The sequence below is a fragment of the Lampetra planeri genome, chromosome 64 (genome assembly GCF_965212315.1).
Source record: "Lampetra planeri chromosome 64, kcLamPlan1.2.h2, whole genome shotgun sequence".
Classification (NCBI taxonomy): domain Eukaryota; kingdom Metazoa; phylum Chordata; class Hyperoartia; order Petromyzontiformes; family Petromyzontidae; genus Lampetra; species Lampetra planeri.
Window position 1 is genome coordinate 4,695,134 of NC_136170.1, and position 17,309 is coordinate 4,712,442.

The following is a 17,309-nucleotide window of genomic DNA, read 5'->3' on the forward strand; positions in this document are numbered from 1 at the left end:
CACAGTGCAACGCACGCCGTGCTCTGCTAGAGCCGGCATCACTCTGCAACACACACGATGCTGTCCGGCACCATACAGTGACATCCCCAATGTCACTCACTACACATGTGTAGAGTAGTATGACGACATGACATCATGAGCGCTGTGAGGCGCAATGACGTCATGTCACGGGAAATACTTAAGGGGGACCCCGTGGCGAAAGCGGGGTCGTTGTGGGAGCCCGGGATGGTGAGCGTCTTAAGAAGGTCTCTCCTGCTCGTGACCGGACGGTGTTGGCTGATCCCCCGTCCGGGTTCTACGAGTAGGAGAGCCGAAGATACAGCCAGGGGTAGGGCTCAGAGAAGTCTGCAAGAGCCGGTTAAGATTACGTGGGGTGCTGCTCTCCTCGGTCGGGTGGTGTTGGATAAGCCCCCATCCCAACTCGAGTGAGAGGCCAAGAGATAGCCCAGGCTAGGAATAGATAGAGCCTGACGTCCGCGTCAAGGACTGAGTGTAGGGACACCTACCTCTGGTGTGTTTTGTTACCTCTGTGTTAATAAACTGGCGCAAGCCCTTACAAGAGTTCAGTCTACGAGTCGTCCATGTACAGCAGGTGGAGAACATACACACTCCTCAATTAAGCCCACAAATCAACTATGCATCATAACGCTGGCCGTGGAAACCTAAGTTTATGAATAAAATAATTGACATGGCTCAGTGGTAGTGCATTTGCCACTTGTTGCAGAGGTTTGCGGTTCTATTCCGACAGGCCGTCCTGGTTAATACTAAGATGTACGAGCCGTAAAATAAACGCCATCGGCTTCACAGGGGACATCGAATATCCCGTTTAACACGTAGGCTTTCACGACGAATATCATCCATAAGAGGTTTGTTTTGTTAGATCGTGTAAATATATGTGTCGTTAAAATCCACCACCACCCGACACAGCCAACTAGTAAGGGTTGTAATGTAAACAGAACATGCCAATTTGTCACTAGTACAGCACACTGGTGTGTTGGAGAGCCAAGCCACAACATTTACAATCTGAGTACGATGTTTTGCCAGTATTACAACTAGCTTCATCAGGCGACAGACAGATTTGTGGAGAAGTCCACCTGTTTTGTTCCTTATATAGAGGCGTAGATGTGGTGACCACACTTCACGCTCTTGCGCAAAGTGGAGGGGGGGCGATTAATGAGTCAACGTACATTATGCATGTGCATTATACGAGCCCTTTAATCTTGTCCTTCCAGTCCATTGTGTGTATTAAAATAGCCGTATCAATGACAATACTATATTCTATCAAAAAAAATAAAAAATATATTTTGAAACAATCTTTTTTACATGTTATGTTTCGGCTTGGGTCTAATTGTCAACGCTCAACTTACGTAGGCTGTAATTGACCACGGTCCCTTACATTATGGCAAGCCTCGGGGCCACTTCCTGGAGTTGTGGAGTTCTGCCAATACTCATACGGTACATTTCATTAAAGCATGTTTAAAAAAAAGTATTTTAAAATATTACTTATTCAAAAGAAGTTTTAGCATCTGTATTATTAGTGCTGTTACCAATACCTCAATGAAGCCCTCATATATTGCTCATACATGTGCAATAATACAGGTCGACGACAAGCGACTGTGTTCATTCAGACGCTGTCTTTCCGACAGACCTGTTCTTCACCTGAGGACGGCTGCTTGCGTTGTGGCCGAAACGTCGTGAAAATTGTATTTTATTATGTTTTATTTTTATTATTTTATTATTTCCCTTCTACGTGACTTTACCGAAAGAACCAAGAAGAAGCGACTGTGTCTCCGTCTGTTTATTTCTTCGTTATATGGACAGCTCGCGTTCCGCTCTCTCGGACATTCCGCGGCGCGTCGCGTGAGCTGGCGTCCCGCTCTCACGCCATTCTCTCGCTCTCGGCGCGTCGCGTGAGCTGGCGTCCCGCTTCCCCGCTCCCGCGCACCGCTGGCAGACGGCGCGCTGGGAGCCGTCTCCGCGTCGCCACGTGGCCGATGGCTCACGGAGACCCGCGACGTGGTCCAGCTTCCAGCTCTCACCAACTGACCTCGAGCCCCTTCCGGCTCTCCATTATATCCCCTTCCCGCGTCACCCAGACTCTGCCCTTCACCACACCCCTTAAGAACTTTCCAGATAATACCACCCCCTAGCGCCCGCGGGCTCCACCCTTGAACCCTTTACCCGATGGCTCGTGTCGCCTGGATGGCTTAGGGGCTGGGGCGGCGAAGCCCCAGCCTACGCTCGCATTACACATGTAAGAATTAAAGCTGTTGGGAATGCATCCCCATATATACAATTGTCTAATGAACTCCTTTATGCGCCGATTTGATTAGTGGCCACTTCTCCAGCATACACATTTTGAGCGCTAAGCGAGGTCTGCCTGTACAATAATTTTCACTATTATTATTCAAGCACACAAATACCTCTCTAGACGTGGGCAGCATGGCTCGACCTCTGGTCTTGCTCCGTGAATTGCCGGCATTCTCGCAGATGCCCCATGCCTCACTGCATGCAGCTAAAGACATGGCTGTACTCTCCAATTGCTGTCAAATGAGAAGAGAGTTTAAGACACCATGAAGCACTTTTCTTGACACTGCAACACCACCACACCATCTTGACTAGTTTTACCGTGTCAATGACCACATATGCCAATGCAATTTATATACAGTGAGGGAAAAAAGTATTTGATCCCCTGCTGATTTTGTACGTTTGCCCACTGACAAAGAAATTATCAGTCTATAATTTTAATGGTAGGTTTATTTGAACAGTGAAAGACAGAATAACAACAAAATCCAGAAAAACGCACGTCAAAAATGTTATAACTTGATTTGCATTTTAATGAGGGAAATAAGTATTTGATCCCCTCTCAATCAGAAAGATTTCTGGCTCCCAGGTGTCTTTTATACAGGTAACGAGCTGAGATTAGGAGCACACTCTTAAAGGGAGTGCTCCTAATCTCGGCTTGTTACCTGTGAAGTATTGGAAATGACGGCAGGAAACTCCTTGACGGGTAACACACTTTTTATTAAATCTTGACTTGTCACGATACAACGTGTGGTCTCTGTTCTTCTGACTACTTGTCACGATACAACGTGTGACCTCTATTACTCTGACTGCACACTTCACTTAGCTCGTGTAGACTCTATGCCTCTGGCTACACACGCATCACTCGTCTCGTGTAGACCCTATGCCTCTGGCTACACACGCATCACTCGTCTCGTGTAGACCCTATGCCTCTGGCTACACACGCATCACTCGTCTCGTGTAGACCCTATGCCTCTGGCTACACACGCATCACTCGTCTCGTGTAGACCCTATGCCTCTGGCTACACATACTGCATGCTCACACTGCATGCTCACCCTACACTCCGCCTCTGGGTTACACAGAGTCCCGGTCCCTACAGGACAGCGGGACTGGGTACCACAGGGCCCTATCTCTTCCTCTCCGTCTTCAGTCTTCGCTGGTTACACTCTCCCCGTGCGCCTGTGTGCATCACCTTATATAGTCCCTGCTCACGGGAGACGGAGCGGATGCGGACCTCGACGTGAGCATCGCTCCTTAGTTAACCAATCACGACGCGCTATTTCTACGATCCGTTTTCCCCCAGCGCGTGTCTCCACTACCCAACCAATCACGCCGCGCTGCCACCCGATCACTCCCTCTCAAGCGCGTCACCGGCACACAGCCAATCAGCACCACATAACCCACGACCCCGCGCTGACCCCTGATCCTTCACCGTCAGCGTGCGTCACCACACACACAGCCAATCACTACGCGCTGGCACCCGATCCCTACCCCAGCGCGTATCACCACTACATCACCCCCTCCCACATAGCTCGCAGCCGGCCCGGCTGCTAACCAACAACACAACACAACGTTAACACAACAAAAACCCCACCCCCCAGTGTGCCCCGTAACGCAACAACAACAACACAACAGCAACCTTTGTACAAATTGACAACTAACACAAGAAAAGTCAACAACAACACACACAACACCTCGATAAGAAGCTATGTACAGCCCGACGAACAACACAATAAAAGCGATTTCCAGAAAATGAACGCGCCCAGCGTCTCTGTGACTAAACGCAGTGACGAGGCGCTCCAGCTTCCTCGACTCCTCACGTGGTAGGTCATAAAAAGTAGCGCGACCTGGCGCGAGTCCGTCTGGCCGGTCCGTCATATGGGACGGGATGCTGACGACCGTCCGGTGGCTCCGGCTGCTCTAGACGGCGCGGATCGGGCCTGAAAGGACCGGCCCCGCCGCGAAGATCCGGCCGCCGGTGGTCGGCAGCTGTCAGTTCTGAGACACCTGGGAGGAGATCAGGCGGAAACATGTGAGGATCAGGCAGAGACATTTCCCACTTTGGGTCGTCGGTCACGTCACATGCTCGGCCCTCACGACACAAGGGGAGGCCATATGGAGGCGAGAACGGTTTCAGTCGGGAGGGGTGGACGTACCACCGTCGCTTTCCCCATTTTATCTGAACGCACTGGGGGCGTGCAACACGCACGACCTCCACGGGTCCATGCCATGGCTTCAACAATTTAGGCGACGTAGCCAAAGGTGCCTGAGGGCAATGCAGCCAGGCCCTGTCACCTGGTTTCCAGTCGTGCACGGACACCTTCCGTGCACGCAACCGCTCGTTTGCAATTTGGCGAGCCCGCGAATTAAGCCGTGCGGCCTCCCTTGCCTCTGTCAGCTTATGAATATTAAATTTAATATGTTCTGCCAATTTTGAATTAGTTCGTGGTGCGGACAGGCCAAGCTGCGTTTCCATGGGCGGGTCGGCTTCCCGACCGTACATCAGATAGAATGGGGAAAATCCCGTCGCTGCATGGGGGGCCATTCTATACGCGGCGAGGACCCCCGGGACCTGCAGGTCCCAATCAACATGTGCCTCACACACCTGCTGGCACAGCATAGAACTCAAAGTCTTGTGGAGTCTCTCCACCATCCCGTCCGTCTGCGGGTGGTACGGGGAGGTACGCACCTTCTTAGTACCCAACAGATCGCACACCTCTTGCAGCAATTTACTTGAAAAAATTTTCCCTTGGTCGGTCAGCAAGCGTTCGGGAGCCCCCTTGTCCAGGACGTAGCCCTGGACAAAGGCGTCCGTCACAGCCGCCGCCAACTGGTTGGCGAGTGGCCACGCCATAGGCCACCGGGTAAAATATTCGACCCCCACCAACAGGTACTTATTACCCCTAGGCGTGACTGGAAAAGGCCCCAGAATATCGAGCGCAACGAGCTCGTTAGTGCGCGAGACTTGAATAGATTGCAGCGGTGGATTAGCTGCCCCGGGCGGTGGTTTCCGTCTGGCGCACTCAACGCATCCCTTCAGAATATTCACCACGTCACTCCCCATCCCCGGCCAATAATAGTCACGCTGAAGCAGGGCAAGCGTTTTGTTTACTCCCAAATGCAAGAGGCGTTCGTGTGCGGCCAAGACAACTTTCCCCCTCACAGCGGAAGGCACCACAAGTGCGTGCCGCCGGGACAAACTGTCCCATCTCATTAACATGCCTTGCTTAAGTACGTAGGAGCCAGTTCGCTCCTGGTCCTCTTTGGGACCCCCCACCCTGCGGCGCAATGCTAGCAGGGAGCTGTCCGCCATTTGGAGACGGCCCCACTCACTCAGCGACAGTGAGAGCAGCGAGTCCTGACCCTGAGAGGTAGCGGGGACATCCCCGATTGGTGCGCCCGCGGTCGCAGCCAATGCCCCCATATCTTCCACAACCGGCGGTTTACAGCGCGCCGATCCCGATAGACACGCACATTTATGACAAGGCAACAATCGCGACAGGGCATCGGCATTTGTGTGTCGCAACCCCTTACGGTATGTAGTCGTGAACTGATAGTCCTGGAGGACTTCCAACCACCGTGACAATTTGCCCGAGGGTTGGGCGACCCTCAATGAATACTGTAGCGCCGCGTGGTCTGTCCGGACCGTAAAGTGACGACCATAGAGATACGGTCTGAATTGTTGTACAAAAAAAACAATGGCAAGCAGCTCGCGACGGGTGACGCAGTAGCGCTGCTCCGCCGGTGACAACACCCTGCTACCATAAGCGACCACACTTTCGACTCCCCCAACGACTTGGGATAGCACCCCCCCAATGCCCGTGTTGCTAGCATCCGTATCTAGCAAGAAGGGACTCGCAAAATCCGGATAGCGCAAGGGTGGGGCACCCACCAAGGCGTCCCGGAGGGAGCAGAACGTGGCCTCCTCCTCCGGTCCCCATCGGAACTTCACTCCTTTCGCCGTTAGAGCGTGCAAGGGTTTTGCAATAGTGGCGAAGTGCTCAACAAATCGGCGGTAATAAGCAAAACCGATTAAACTGCGCACGTCCGAAACTGACGTGGGTGTCGGCCATGAACTGACACAGTCCGTCTTCGCGGGATCGGTAGAAATCCCCGAAGAGTCGACAATGTGACCCAAGTATCTAACGGACTTACGAAAAAGGTGGCATTTGGCCGGTTTAAATTTTAATTTAGCCGATCGCATTCGTAAGAACACCCCTCTCAATCGCTGGAGGTGTTCCTCAAATGTTTTACTGAAAACAAGGTAAATCAAGCACGTATCCCATTGCAAGCCCGACAAAACCAACTCCATAAGGCGCTGAAACGTCGCTGGAGAGGAGTGAAGTCCCATGGGTAACCGGTTAAACTGGAACAGGCCCCCTGGAGTCCGAAATGCTGTCTTAGGTTTAGACTCTTCGTCGAGTGGCAACTGCCAGAATCCCGATAATAAATCAAGAGTCGAAAAATATCGCGCACCAGACAATGCATCGAGGGACTCGTCCATCCTGGGGAGCGGATACGCGTCAGCCACAGAGATCTTATTCAGGCGACGGAAATCTACGCAAAATCGCAAGGACCCGTCCTGCTTCTTAACCAGCACAATAGGTGCTCCCCAAGGACTGGAGGAAGGCGAAATAATGTCGGCTTCTAGCATATCGTTAACGGCCGACTGAACATGTTCCTTCTCAGCAGGACTCAGTCGGAAGGGATTTAGCCTGACCGGTGCCGCATCGCCCGTTTCAATGTGGTGGCGTAACAAATCCGTGCACCCAATGTCATACTTATGTTTACTGAACACATCAGAAAATTCCATTAGCAACTCGCGCAGCGCACCCAACTGTACCCCTGACAAATCGTCCGAGTCCGCGCACAGCGAATGGACCCATTCAAGGTCCTCCCTCGGTTCAATGTTCTGCGTGGGGCTCGGATCAACCTGCGCAACCAGCCGCTCATCCGCAGGGACCCGCGCCGCGTGAGCTAGCACGGTGCCCTGCTGAATGACGGCTGGCCGCGACCCAGCGTTTAAAACCATCACAAACGGATCCTTGTCAGCCCGAACCAAAGTGTGAGCCACCGACAAACCGACACCCCCGACAGCCCTGTTAGAAGGGCCCAAAAGCATGCCTTGTTCCGAAGTCTCCCCCCCCCATGGTTTCCGCAACCGGAGGGGAATTAACATCTGTGAACCCGGGGGCACGTGCACGGTCTGTGTCGCCAACGCCTGTATCGTAGCGCACGCCGTCCGAATTTCAGTAGGGTTCGTCAAAAATGAAATACGGCGACCCGATGGTAGTTCAATGCAACGCTGATCGATGAGAATTTTAATGGGCATTTTAGCCAAAAAATCAGTGCCCAATAGACAAGGAACCGCCAAAGAAGACGAAACGAAAACGGGTCCCGACAATTTGATATCTCCAATGCAAATGGACGCCCTAATCTGACCGATAATGCCCAACGATCCCCCATTAGCGGCGTAAAATGGCACATCCACTGGGAGCAGCGGACGGCATTGGACGGGGAGAATGTTGTAAATGAGGTCCGATATAATAGTCGCCGACGCCCCCGTGTCCACTAACACCCTGACCTCGACCCCATCAATAGATCCCGTAACGACGGATGAACCTGTTGAAGCAGCCACAATTCTGTGCCCCAACTCCGACCATTCAATGTCTCCCCGGTCCCGGCCGAACCCCCCTCGCCGAACCGAATCCCCGAACCCTAACCGGCCCTCCTCCGCCGCAACGCGACGGCCCATGTGTGTCGAGTATGTAGGCCGAGCATGTGAGGTGCCGCGACTTGCCGGGGTTTGTAGGGATGACTTGGGGCCTTGGTCGTCGTCCAGCCAAGATCCCATGGCGCGCTGACGTGGAGCGCGGCAACCGGACGCCACGTGGCCCCGGAGGCCGCAGTTATAACACGTGATGAGGGTCGTTGTAGATCTCGGTTGCTCCGGCTTGCGGCCCGATCGCAGAGGCGAACGACCCCCCCGACCTCCAGTCCCCTGGTCGTCCCGCGGTGAACGCCTCCTCTCGTGGGCTGACGACTTGGGGTTCGGTGACCACCGGACCCGGAGCTGTTGCCACGGCAGCGTTGCAGACGACCCCCTGTTTGCGTTGAAGGACCTCATGCGCTTGTATACTCGTAGCGACCCGCAAGGAAGAAATATCGATCTCGTCGGCCGTGTTGATGGGGACCCCCAGGTCCTGCGCCAACTTGAGCAGTTGCTCCAAAACCATCGCATCTTGGCCCTCCTCGTCCATACGAGGGAACGCGGCGTCGGCGAGAGCCAGCAACGCCGTGCGATAGGCGAGCGCGGTCTCCGTGTCCGCCTTCAGCCTTGCATAAAAATGATGGCGACACGCCGAGGGAGGTCCGTAGACCTTGGCCATGAGACCCAGCGCAGCCTTAAGCGTGGAGCGGTCCGACCTCCGTGCGGACGTGAAGGCCGCGAGCGCGTTGTCGTCCAACATGGCAGGCAGTGCCCGCAGCGCCGTAGCGTCGGACCAGGCGGACATCTCCTGATGCGCCAAAAACCTGCGCTGAAATTGGCCACAGTCCCCGCCTTCCGCCTTGAAGGCTGACAATGTGGGAAGGCGCTGTTGAAAGATGAAGTCGTCCTCTGCCTCGTGGTTCCTCTCCGCCGCCCCGTCGGTGTGTAAGATGGCGGACCCAGTGGCGGGTGTCTGATGACGGTCCGCAGCGCGCGTTGATGACGTAAGCGGGCGCGCTTGGAGAACCGCCGCCACGTGGCGGTCGCCGTTCCCGCCAAAAGTCGGCGCAGATGAAATGGCGGGAATCGCCAAGTCATTTTGGCGGGAATCTGCGGGGCGACCCTGTAGAATGTCCGCCGCCGTCCCCGCTCCTGCCGACGAGCTGATTTCCGCCAGGATGGACGCGGCGGCGAGCAGCAGCTCCGCCAGACGGGAGTGCGCCTCGCGGAGCACGGCATCGGTCCCCAGTCGCTCGCCCGGCGCCGTCGGCGGATCCTGCAGCGTGGGCAATTCTTCGTCCTCACCCCCCGATGCCAGCTGGCCCGAGTCGTCAAGGTTATCCTCGCGGTCAATCCCGTGGGTCCGACGGGTCTTCCTTGTATCCATGCTTGGAAGACTGTTTCACTTCTGACGCCAGTTGAAGTATTGGAAATGACGGCAGGAAACTCCTTGACGGGTAACACACTTTTTATTAAATCTTGACTTGTCACGATACAACGTGTGGTCTCTATTCTTCTGACTACTTGTCACGATACAACGATACAACGTGTGACCTCTATTACTCTGACTGCACACTTCACTTAGCTCGTGTAGACTCTATGCCTCTGGCTACACACGCATCACTCGTCTCGTGTAGACCCTATGCCTCTGGCTACACACGCATCGTGTAGACCCTATGCCTCTGGCTACACATGCATCACTCGTCTCGTGTAGACCCTATGCCTCTGGCTACACACGCATCACTCGTCTCGTGTAGACCCTATGCCTCTGGCTACACATACTGCATGCTCACACTGCATGCTCACCCTACACTCCGCCTCTGGGTTACACAGAGTCCCGGTCCCTACAGGACAGCGGGACTGGGTACCACAGGGCCCTATCTCTTCCTCTCCGTCTTCAGTCTTCGCTGGTTACACTCTCCCCGTGCGCCTGTGTGCATCACCTTATATAGTCCCTGCTCACGGGAGACGGAGCGGATGCGGACCTCGACATGAGCATCGCTCCTTAGTTAACCAATCACGACGCGCTATTTCTACGATCCGTTTTCCCCCAGCGCGTGTCTCCACTACCCAACCAATCACGCCGCGCTGCCACCCGATCACTCCCTCTCAAGCGCGTCACCGGCACACAGCCAATCAGCACCACATTACCCACGACCCCGCGCTGACCCCTGATCCTTCACCGTCAGCGCGCGTCACCACACACACAGCCAATCACTACGCGCTGGCACCCGATCCCTACCCCAGCGCGTATCACCACTACACCTGTATAAAAGACACCTGTTCACAGAAGAGTTTTAGAAGGTTATAGGTTTAGAGGTTTTGATATTTAGGGGAATAGGGGTTTATAAGGTGAGGGGTTTAGTGGGTTACAGTTTTACAGGTTGAGGGGTTTAGACGGTTTGGGGTTTATAAGGTTAAGGGTTTAGGCAGTTAAGAGTGTTGGGGGTTTATGGGTTGCGGTTTTATAGGGTGAGGTGTTTAGACGGTTGGGGTCATAAGGGGAAAGTCCTTCAGAGGATTTGGTGTTTAGAGGGTTAGAGTTTAGAACGTTTTGAGTTTAGAGGGTTTAGAGAGTTACGTGTTTAGAGGTTTATGGGTTTTAGAGGGTTAGGGGTTTAGAGAGTTACGTGTTTAGAGGTTTTTGTGTTTCGATTGTTGGATGTTGAATGGTTTAGATGGTTAGTAGTTGAGGTTATAAGGGTATGTGTTTAGGGGTTTAGAGGTATCGGGGTTTCAAGGGTTAGTGATTTACAGTGTTAGGGGTTTAGTGGTTTGAGAGTTGAGGGTTTAACACGTAGACTTTCACAACTAATATTGTCCGTAATAAAGTTTTTTTTTGGTTAAGTCTCCAACACTAAATGGCACTTTTTTTTGATGTGACAAAGTTTACTAATTGGCTGTTTCAGGTGGTGGTTGGTTTAACGACACGTTTATATTTACATAATCTAACAAAAAAAACCTTTATGGGTTTAGAGGGTTCCGGGTGTAGTGGATTATGTGTTTAGAGGGTTAGCATTTTAGGGGCATAGGTGTTTTAAGGGTTAGGTGTCTAGAGGGTTCGTTCTTTAGAGGGTTGGGGTTTAAATGTGTTGAGATTAGATTACAGATTTAGGGTTTTAGAACGTTAGGGGTTTGAGGGTTAGGGTTTTAGAGGTTGAGGATTTAGGAGGTTATGAGTTCAGAAGGTTAGGGGTCTAGAGGGTTAGTTCCTTAGAGGGTAGTGGTTTAGATTGGTTGGTATTTAGAATTTTAAGGATTTAGGGTTTTAGAAGGTTAGGGTTTCAAGGTTTAGAGGGTTAGGGATTCAGAGGGTTTAGAAGTTTTGGTTTTTAATGGCTTAGACGGTTAGGGTTAAAAGAATAAAGGGTTTAGAGAGTGAGGGTTTTGGTGGGTTAGGGTTTTAAGGGTAAAGGGGTGGAGGGTTAGGGGTATAGGAATTTAGAGGGTTAGGGGTTGAGATGGTTAGTGTTTTGGTGGTTTAAAGTTTAAGCTTTTAGAGGGCGAGGGGTTTAAAGATTAGGGTTGTAAGGGTAAATGGGTTGAGAGGGTTAGCGGTTTAGATGGTTATGGATTTAGATAGTTAGGGGTTTAGAGGGTTTTAATTGTTCGAGGTTTAGTGGTTAAGGTCTCTGTGCGAGTCCAACATGTTTGTATGAGTCTATGGTAAGATAAAAAGAGTTCAGTTTAATTTGTATATTTCAAAACAATTTGTTTACCTTTCCTGTGATGTTTTTGTATTGTATTTTTGTTGTTATTTTCTGACCCACCCGATTGGACGTCTGTGAAAACATCGTTATAGCTCATCAGATTCATCCAGTATAAATAAATATTCAAATTAAAATTCTATTGACATCTGTGCGAATCTATGGATTTCTGTGAGTTTTTGGGCCTTTGAGTGTATGGATCTCTGTGTGAGGCTATGGGTCTCTGTGCATGTCTATCGGTCTCTGTGAGTATGGGGTCGCTGTGTGAGTCTGAGTGTCTGTAGTAATGTATGAGTCTCTGTTGGAGTCTATGGGTTTCTGGGTATGGTTGTTTGTGCGAGTCTTACATGCACAAATTTAACTTAAAAAGGCCATTGAGGGTTGCGGAATCCAAGTTGAATGTTAAGTTCCCTGCAGTGCAAGCCAGCTCTCTATTCGTGCCATCAAACAGCCCCTTTAACTCTTTATAATAATAAAATAGACTTACTCCAGGAGATCCACACTGAGTCACAGTCAGTTCCTGAATTGTTTTTTTACATTTTCGACGAATGAATGATGAGTTCTTACACAAGTGGAGGGGGGGGGGGGAATTCGAGAGACTTGCACCGTTGTTTCAACTGCCATAGAAACAAACTGGTGACCTTAGGATCATCGCAAATCCAGTGTGCTAACCATTACACTGTGGCAAATCACCCACACGCTCACTCACCGAGCTACACGCTCACCTGTACACACATTCACTCACGACCGCAGCTCAACATCAAGGTGCCTTACAATGGGGGGGGGGGGGGGGTAAGAAGAGGCTAAGTTAAAATTCGAGATGCTTTCTTAAAAGATAAATATTTTTAGGGGGGACCTGAAGGCCCAAACTGAACTAGACTCCCTGACCAACTTTGACAGAGAGTTCCAAAGTCCAATGGCCACCGAAGCAAAATCCCGGTCGCCCATGGACCACTTTGAGCTTTCTTCTCGCGACACAGAGATCTAAATCAGCGATTCTGATGATGCAATTTACATGAAAGTGACGCTTCACAGTGGATGTTACAATTCCCGCTGATGGCATTACTACTATAATAGCCCAGAAATGTGTGTAATGCACGTGACGTCACTCCACATACCCCCTCCCCCGTCATTAATAATAAAATAATCATGAGCGGGTGGATTTTTACACTCACGCGGAAGGCCGAGTGGAAAGATAGTTTTTTCGCAAAGTTGCTTCAAATATGACGTTTCTTTACAGAAAGTAAAAAATAAATATACGCAGCAGTGCTAAATCCGTACGTGACGTCACTGCAAAAGAGACACCCCCCCCTCATTCATAATCATGAGCGGGTGGATTTTTACATTCCCGCAGGTTGATTGGAAATAATTTGTTTTACCCAAATTAACTTTAAATTTGACGTTTCTTTATTGAAATGTAATCAAATCAATATTTCTACGCAGCAACAAAGTGTATTTGGTGTCTTTATTTATTTCTTCAGCACTTGAAACAAAAGGTAAGTCTAATTTTTGCTTCTAAATTATTATAAAAGTAGGCTATAGCCCGTCCAAGGACGGGTGTATTGCAGTTAATCTGAAATATTCAATCGAAAATAAAGACCCGCTCATGATTATTAATGAGGGGGTGGGGCCAGGGTCCACATGAGTGACGTCATCATGCCATGATTATTGATGAAGGGGGGGAGCTCCATGTGGAGTGACGGAATCCGCTCGTGATTATTGATCAGGGGGGGGAACTCCATGTGGAATGACATCATCCACTCTTGATTATTAATGAGGGGGTGGGTGGCGTGGTCCACATCAGTGACGTCATCCGCTCATGATTATTAATTAGGGAGTTTGTGTCCCGCGCGTGACGTGTGATGTTTTTGTATTTTATTTTTGTTGTTATTTTCTGACCCACCCGATTGGACGTCTGTGAAAACATCGTTATAGCTCATCAGATTCATCCAGTATAAATAAATATTCGAATTAAAATTCTATTGACATCTGTGCGAATCTATGGATTTCTGTGAGTTTTTGGGCCTTTGAGTGTATGGATCTCTGTGTGAGGCTATGGGTCTCTGTGCATGTCTATCGGTCTCTGTGAGTATGGGGTCGCTGTGTGAGTCTGAGTGTCTGTAGTAATGTATGAGTCTCTGTTGGAGTCTATGGGTTTCTGGGTATGGTTGTTTGTGCGAGTCTTACATGCACAAATTTAACTTAAAAAGGCCATTGAGGGTTGCGGAATCCAAGTTGAATATTAAGTTCCCTGCAGTGCAAGCCAGCTCTCTAGTCGTGTCATCAAACAGCCCCTTTAACTCTTTATAATAATAAAATAGACTTACTCCAGGAGATCTACACTGAGTCACAGTCAGGTCCTGAATTGTTTTTTTACATTTTCGACGAATGAATGATGAGTTCTTACACAAGTGGAGGGAGGGGGGAATTCGAGAGACTTGCACCGTTGTTTCAACTGCCACAGAAACAAACTGGTGACCTTAGGATCATCGCAAATCCAGTGTGCTAACCATTACACTGTGGCAAATCACCCACACGCTCACTCACCGAGCTACACGCTCACCTGTACACACATTCACTCAGGACCGCAGCTCACAACACTTCTCTTTCTGCTTCTTCTCTTTTACTGACCCCATGCATAAAACATCAAGGTGCCTTACAATGGGGGGGGGGGGGGGGGGGTAAGAAGTGGCTAAGTTAAAATTCGAGATGCTTTCTTAAAAGATAAATATTTTTAGGGGGGACCTGAAGGCCCAAACTGAACTAGACTCCCTGACCAACTTTGACAGAGAGTTCCAAAGTCCAATGGCCACCGAAGCAAAATCCCGGTCGCCCATGGACCACTTTGAGCTTTATTCTCGCGACACAGAAAACTAAATCAGCGATTTTGATGATGCAATTTACATGAAAGTGACGCTTCACAGTGGACGTTACAATTCCCGCTGATGGCATTACTACTATAATAGCCCAGAAACGTGTGTAATGCACGTGACGTCACTCCACATACCTCCTCCCCCGTCATTAATAATAAAATAATCATGAGCGGGTGGATTTTTACACTCACGCGGAAGGCCGAGTGGAAAGATAGCTTTTTCGCAAAGTTGCTTCATATATGACGTTTCTTTACAGAAAGTAAAAAATAAATATACGCAGCAGTGCTAAATCCGTACGTGACGTCACTGCAAAAGAGACACCCCCCCCTCATTCATAATCATGAGCGGGTGGATTTTTACATTCCCGCAGGTTGATTGGAAATAATTTGTTTTACGCAAATTAACTTTAAATTTGACGTTTCTTTATTGAAATGTAATCAAATCAATATTTCTACGCAGCAACAAAGTGTATTTGGTGTCTTTATTTATTTCTTCAGCACTTGAAACAAAAGGTAAGTCTAATTTTTGCTTCTAAATTATTATAAAAGTAGGCTATAGCCCGTCCAAGGACGGGTGTATTGCAGTTAATCTGAAATATTCAATCGAAAATAAAGACCCGCTCATGATTATTAATGAGGGGGTGGGGCCAGGGTCCACATGAGTGACGTCATCATGCCATGATTATTGATGAAGGGGGGGAGCTCCATGTGGAGTGACGGAATCCGCTCATGATTATTGATCAGGGGGGGGAACTCCATGTGGAATGACATCATCCACTCTTGATTATTAATGAGGGGGTGGGTGGCGTGGTCCACATCAGTGACGTCATCCGCTCATGATTATTAATTAGAGAGTTTGTGTCCCGCGCGTGACGTCACTCCACATGCCGCACCCCCGTCATTAAGGTAGAGCAGAATTATTATTCGTTGCAAATTCGCTTTAAGTTTCACGTTTCTTTATTTAAAATGAATCTAATAAATAATTCTACGCGGCAACAAATTGGATTTGGGGTCTATACTTTTTCCTAAGATAAGTCTAATTTATGCTTCTACATTTTGGTTAAATATACATTTCTCGGTGATTTTCCAGATACTGTATTGCAATCCAATTTATTTGCACCCCAGCAACCGAAAGCAGAAAATAATAAAGTATCAGAGCAGTGAATTAGAACAAATTGAAGGTCAGTTATATACAGTGCTACAGTGAAATGCAGTGAAGTGTTTTATGACATAATTTCGTGCAAGATTCACTGCCATTCAATTAACACAAGATACAATTATACTCTGCTAATTTTTTTCGTAAATATTACAGCTTCCGTCCTAGGATGGGCAAAGAAGCTAGTCTGATAAGAGTAGGCCAATGTGTGTTGCTGTCACGGTTCAAATTTTCCAAATTCACAAATGACCGACAAATTCCTCAATTGGCATTCCACAAAGCAACATCACAACATGTAGCTACTGCAGACTACTGTATGTGCTGTACTGCGCCTTCGTGATAGCCTTGCGCTGTAAGCCTTGCGATTTTACACCTCCCCCTTTTATATCGTTTAGAAAATACGTTGTCACTTCATTATCAACACCACCGCTACCCGACTAGCGTTGCCTCAACCCACACTCATGTCGCTGACAGCATCGTCTGCCCTTTCTCGTAACCATCGCCTCTCAACCTTCACCTCCACCTAACCCTGTACACAAACTACTTTGCATCGCGCATAAAGAAATGTTCTGTACTGTGGAGTACAATATAGTAATTACGCATGATATTTTAGTGATTTTATTTTCATAATGTACTGCTAATAATGTTTTAACGTTTACTGCCGAAACTAGTATTGAGTGTAGTATTTTTAGTAATTGAACGTAATGTTGCGGATACGTCTAGGATGAAGATGCACGCATTAACACGGCTTCAGCATTGTTTAGTCCTCGTGGCAAAATTGCGTTGATTTACGTCGTTTCGGTATTCGTTGTCGCACATTTAAGGAAAGCATCCCCGACATAAACCGGGGTTTTACTGTCAACTAAATTATTATTATTCAAGACTTACCACCTCACGTGTAGGTCGTCGCGATCGCATGCTAGAAGCTTGCACATTTGCCTGTTTCTCATTACGAACGTGTCCCAAGGCCTTGTTCAGATCACCTTGAGTGTGGGCCAAGGCAACTGCGTGCACGGACAGTGACCCACACTCGGCGCGGAGACGTGCCACCACCCCACGCACCTCGCGGCTGTACAGGTACATGTGGCGCACACTCACATTCACCTCCACCTGTCAGGAGGACAGAAACAAGAGTTAGGGACAAGGACATTTTTATTATTGTTACACTTCCTGACCCAGAAAATCCTAAGTCTCAAGAATATTTTTAACGAGGGTCATGCCATTTTTTTGGCAGCAGGAGGGGATGATGATTGCATCTGTCATCCGAATTCAGTAATTTTGCAAGTAATTTCCAGCATTGGGATAGATGAGCAATACATGTTCAATTGGAAGGGGTTTTTTATTTTATGTGAGGAAATCCATGTGTAGTGAGTCCAACTGAGTTGCAGAAGTTCTTCTTCAGAGGCAACACAGTGCATCGCACGCCGTGCTCTGCTAGAGCCGGCATCACTCTGCAACACACACGATGCTGTCCGGCACCATACAGTGACATCCCCAATGTCACTCACTACACATGTGTAGAGTAGTATGACGACATGACATCATGAGCGCTGTGAGGC